Below are 6,000 nucleotides of genomic sequence, written 5' to 3'. Positions count from 1 at the left end.
CATGATGGTTCTTTTGGAGCTTTTCTTCCTGAAGACTAGGAAACTCTGGAGTAGAAATGATTCCAGGGACTGCTGATTATCAAAGGGATCCATGGCTCCTGTTGCATGCGATCAGAAAAACAAATTGAGTTTACATATTTGAGATCATGGCCTTGAGGAAAAGTTTCACCTCCATTTTCATACTGTTCTCTATTATTTATAAGGTGTAGAAAATCTGCAATACACTCTGAGGGGAGTCCAAATAGAAATAATTAAAATTATAAAATTGTTGGTGTTTAGGAAGTGAAATGTAAGCGATCAGGAAAATTTAAAAGTCATATAATATTCATTCCCTGGAGGTCCCAGGCAGACGAGATTTCCTTGTCCATTCACTAAAGACCAATGCTGAAAGAAAGCTGTTTTTATCAATTATATGGGCACTATTATCTAAATGACTCAATATAAAAGTTTATATTCAAGTCACAAGTATTGCTATAAACTAATATATTTATTCATTTCAAAAGTCCTTCCCCTTTTTCTTTTCTTTAACTTTTCCCTCTTCTCACTTGTTGTTTGAGAAAGATGGCCTCAGCAGAACACTAGAGAACAAAAGAGTCAAATATCATCTTTGGAATATGTAGAAAAAATGTTTTGCTTTATCAGTAACTCATATAAAACTCATAAAAACATGAGTAAAGGATCACTTTGTCCCTTTAGGCAAAAAGATTTTAAAGGGTCAAAGGTGATTATTTTAGACAATCAGTCCATATAATCATAGTAAAATATATGGTCACGTCAGTGTTTTCAAAATCACTTCAGACCTTGTTCTCTGCTATTCTTCTCCGTGGGGTGAATAAGATTAAGGGTCTGTGTCCGATTCCCCTGTTGTCATCTGCCAAGGTCTGTTGCATACTAATACTGAATGACTCCTGCCTTTTATCCTCCTTTGTTCTGCTACCTTCCACAAAAGGTAAGGTCCCACTGCAGCTCTGCTAGCCAGGCCAAATCGGTTATCAGTCTTACGGTCTCTTATCACTTCTGAAAGACTTCTGGGTGCTTGCCTCTGACTTGACAAATTGATGCACTCTTTCCAAGTCCCTGGGCAAGTTGCTGCTCTTTCAGTCCATTCCACAGAAAATGCTGTGGGGCTCCCTCTCAATGCTGCTGCACTTATGAAAGCCAGTTGTCTTCTACTATTACTATAATACGTTGGCAAAACTACTCTTTACCAGGCTTCTGTGAAAGAATTAGGACAAGCATCATCCGTACACATTCATTCTCTGAAGTATACATTGTAGATCAAAGTCCCTTCCCAGAGATTTCTGACATTGTTGGATTCTATTTTTTTACCTGAAGCCACATATAGCCTTGTCATGAAATCTTTACCAGGTCTAGGAAAGAAAACCTGACCCTTATATTAGCAGATATTGTCCCAAAATCTAGTGTTTTTTTTTTTTTTTTAAGACTTCGATTTATTTATTTGAAAGAGAGAGAGAGCACAAACTGGAAGGTGGGGGTGGAGGGAGAGGGAAAAGCATACTTCACACTAGAGCCCAACCTGGGGCTCTATCCCAGGACTCTGAGATCATGACCTGAGGCCAAGGCAGACACTTAACTGAGCCACCCAGGAAACTGCTGGCATTTATTTTTAAATAGCTTTGACATATAGAATACAATTTATTTTGGGAGAGCAAACTTGTTTTTCAAATTATTCTGATTTTAAGAAATTTTGAAACTATTTTAAAATTTAGGAAGTGATAAGTGACTGCTTTATACTCTGGTGTCCTGTTGAGGCCACATTTCCCTTTCAGCCCTAGATGGTTGAAAGAGCAATTGAGGGGGTAGGAAGAATTATTTGGAATGAATAATTCTATTAGGTTAAGTCAGGCAATGTCCCTGCTTCAGGGTCAATTCTGGGGAAAGAACAAGGGTGGCTAATTTTCGAGTCTTTTCAAATCCATACATGAAAACAAGTATGTGGCTTGTTGAAACACCTGGGTGGCTCAGTCAGTTAAGCCTCCAACACTTGATTTCAGCCCAAAGCATGACCTCAGGGTCATGAGATCGAGCCCCCTGTCAGGCTCTGCTTTCAGCAGGGAGTCTGCTTAAGATTCTCTGATTTCTCTCCCTCTCTCTCTCTCTCTCTCTCTCAAATAAATAGATAGATGATAGATGATAGATAGATAGATAGATAGATAGATAGATAGATAGATAGATATTTCTTTAAAAAAGTAGAGGAAATAGCAAAGTAAACAACTCATGAACAAATCTTAAAACTAAATCAATGGAAAAGTATTTTTATGAACTTAAAAATGAAAGTCACAATTTAAAAAAAAATGACTGCATGACATCAGCTTTTCTGCAGGAGAGAGCAAATGTTCACCAAGAGATCTGATGGAACTGAGAAAGAAGAGCTCAAAACAGTCAATAAAAATTCACTGAAAATTGTGATGAGACAACTTCAGGAGAGAAGTTGTCTTCAGGCAAAATAAGGAGAGGTTTTGCCCAACCTAGAAGGGTTAATAAGAGGGGTCCATGGTAAGACGTGTAAAGGATCAGAGTAGTCATTCATAAACTTTGAAACTGAACATCCAGAACTCCCCTCCCGGATAGGACCCTATATTAAAGAGAAAGTGCTAAAAGTAGAATCAAAATTTAGTATGAAAGTAATATTAAATCCACATAAAATCGTGTGGGGTTGGTGATAGAGCCAGGACGTCTTAAAAAGTCAGATCACCATGTCTTTGTTCACTACACAAAAAACAAAAAAGGAAGGTCTGTGAAGACAGCAATGATACCCTATACCACATTTTCTTCTAAAAGTTTAGGAAAACAGGGGAGCCTGGGTGGTTCAGTTGGTTAGGTGTCTGCTTTCAGCACAGGTCATGGTTTCAGGGTACTGGGATTGAGCCCCACATGGGGCTCCCTGCTCAGTAGGGAGTCTGCTTTGCCCTCTCCATGTGCCCCTCCCTCCTTCTCTCTTTCTCTCTCTCTCCCCCAAATAAACAAATAAAATCTTTTAAAAATAAATATAATCAAATGTTTAGGAAAACAAAATTCAAATAAAATCAAACAATTGAAAGGATTGAGATTGTTCTGGATTGACTTGCATCCCCTCAAATCCCATATATTGATGTCCTAACCTCCAGTACCTCAGAATGTCACCTTATTCGGAAATAAGGTCTTTAGAGAAGTAACCAACTTAAAATGAGGTCATTAGGGGGGACCTAGCTCCAGTATGACTGGTATCCTACTGAAAAAGAAAAATTTGGAGGCAGATGCACACACAGGAGAAACACCATGTGAAAGTTGAGTTATGATAGCACAAGTGGTAGTATTTATAATCTTATCCTAAGAGTGTTGTGTGCATAATGTAAGATAAACTTAATGAGAAATCATGGATATTTTGATTCTCTCATCTATTATGCACTTCATACGATTCTCAGAGTGGCAAAAAAAAAGGAGAGATTAAATTTAAAAACCTAGGCTTAATTTTAAATAGGAAGTATCAGTATGAACAAGCTTGGTAACAAGTGATAAACTTCAAAGCTATGGGGATCTCTAAAATTAAGATCATAGTTTAAAATTTTATTACCAGTGAAAAGAAACCAGTACCCCTTGAAGAACTGCTGATTCCACATATAGGGGAAAATGTATATGATAACTCTGGAATATCTTAGTCATACCAAATATTGAGGAGGCTATCAAAGTCAATTAGGGTCATATCAGTGCACTAGAGTGATGTCATAACAAAGATACAACAACTTGCCATCATTTGAAACTCACTATGTTAACTTAAATTTATGGATTGAAAATTATGTCAAAAAAGGAGAAGCCTAATTGATTAACGTTTGAGAAAGATAGGGAATCAATCAAATATTAGGAAATTACAATCATTTAGTCTACTTTTCCTGTATTAACTGTGCCACACTATAAGTGACTGATAAATTATTAAAGTGTCTCTTTAAAAAAGCATTTCACCCAATAAATAAGAAATATGTGATGCCTCTTTGCCACCACCCAATAAATTATTGGACATACTAGGCATTGAGTCTCAATAACATCTCTAACAAAAACAATTAGAGAACATATACTTTCTACTGTAAGAATGCACTTCTAGCCATAATCTTGACAAAGGGATCAGACTAGACTCTGATTAAATCCCCAGATCCAGTTACCTATATGTGATCAGCAAAACCAAGGTTGTTGGAACATCAACAGATAAATTATAAATAAATGAAAGGAATGAAAGGGGTACTTATAAAATAAATCTAAAAATATACCACAACATTAAAAAAAAGAGGAGAACTATAGTATCTAGGAATGTGCTTTTATCGATAAAACTCTAAAGAAATTTAAGAAAGTGGTCACCATGTAAGTCATTAAAAAGCTGTTATGGGGCGGGGGGGAGAAAGGAATTTGAAATTGAATGAGTCAAATGACAAACTTCTAGAGTGGGTAACAAAACTGTATTTCTTGACCTGGGTGTAAATAAATTATGTGGGAATTAACCTTACAATAACTCACTAAGTAGCACATTTGTTTATGGTGATATATCTACATAAGAGTTTTCTTTAATAATAAAAGGGATAAACATATGTTTTAGGTGGAGTGCCTGGGTGGATCAGTGGGTTGGGTTACTGACTCTTGATTTTGGCTCAGATCATGATCTCCAGGGTCATGAGAGGGAGCCCTTAGTAGGCTCTGTGCCCAGTGGGGAGTTTTCTTCCCTCCCTCTTTCTCTTCCTCTCCCTCTGCCACCACCCATGCTCTCTCTCTCGCTCTCTCTCTCTCTAAAATAAATAAATAAATATTTTAAAAAGTATGCTTTAGGCTATACAAATTTGATGTGGAATATTTGTATTGTATACTCAATTTTACTGAACAGATTATCTCCATTTTTGACATAATAATAGATAAGAATTATAAAGAAAGAAGAGAGGCTAAGAAAATAGGACAAAAGCTTAAATAAACCAAGCCTAAATGCCAACCTAATTCTTAACATTAGGGAGTAGAAACCCAGGATGTGACTGACCAGGTAAAATTTTTCTGATAATCTGTGAGGGATTGTGGAATGGAGAAACATCTTATTTTTTTCTTAGCTATTTAAAGCTATTAAAAGTCATCCAAAAATTACTATCTAAAACTATTGAAATATGATATATCTCTAGAGCCAAAACTACTTTGGGAGGTGGGAGTAGACACATGGAGCTTCCAGATAGTAATTAAATTAAATATATACAGAACCCTATGCCATCCTACATTAATAACTCTAACACATCTTAGGAAGCTTTTTCAAATAGGATGACATCTGCTCATCTTCTCTTTTACTTAGTAAGGTAACTAATATGTCTAACTCTCTTATAGTTCATTAAGACTACATATATTCCAAATATTGACAGCCCCAAAGTGCAGGGTACATAGCTTCAGAGACCTCAGCAAAGAGCAAAGACAAAGGCTTTAGCAGGTGCAAGAGGATTTTAGGGATCCAGTTGCTGTAACTTGAACTTAAAATAACCACAGAAAATGTAAACAGGTGGCAGCAGACTTGGGCAGATCTAATATATATATATATATATATATATATATATATATATATACACACATATATATATGTGTGTGTGTCTGTTGTTTTATTTAGAGACCTTTGAGACATTATGAGATAGAACTCTGCTGAATTAAACTATAAGAAGTTGATCTGTCAGCATTAGAGGAGCTTCCAGAGGATCACTGAAGACATAGCACCTCTAAGTCAGCTATCTCAAATTCTATTGCAAACAAGGAATAGCAGAAGAGCTGACTAAACCTGGATGCCCACATCTTGAACACATGCTCAAGAAGTACCTAAAATCTAACTCTGGAGGGATTAATGGTATATACAAAGAAAGACCCTTTTAGAGGAGCCAGGTTTCTCAGGCTGAAGCAATTCTACAACAGTGAGGAGAAACATTACAGCACTTGACCTAGGAATTAATGTCTTCTCATGGCAGAAGGGAGACTTTTTGTTTTTCTTGTAATATT

Source organism: Canis lupus, chromosome 2 (assembly GCF_048164855.1).
Source record: "Canis lupus baileyi chromosome 2, mCanLup2.hap1, whole genome shotgun sequence".
Classification (NCBI taxonomy): domain Eukaryota; kingdom Metazoa; phylum Chordata; class Mammalia; order Carnivora; family Canidae; genus Canis; species Canis lupus.
This window is presented reverse-complemented; position numbering follows the sequence as displayed.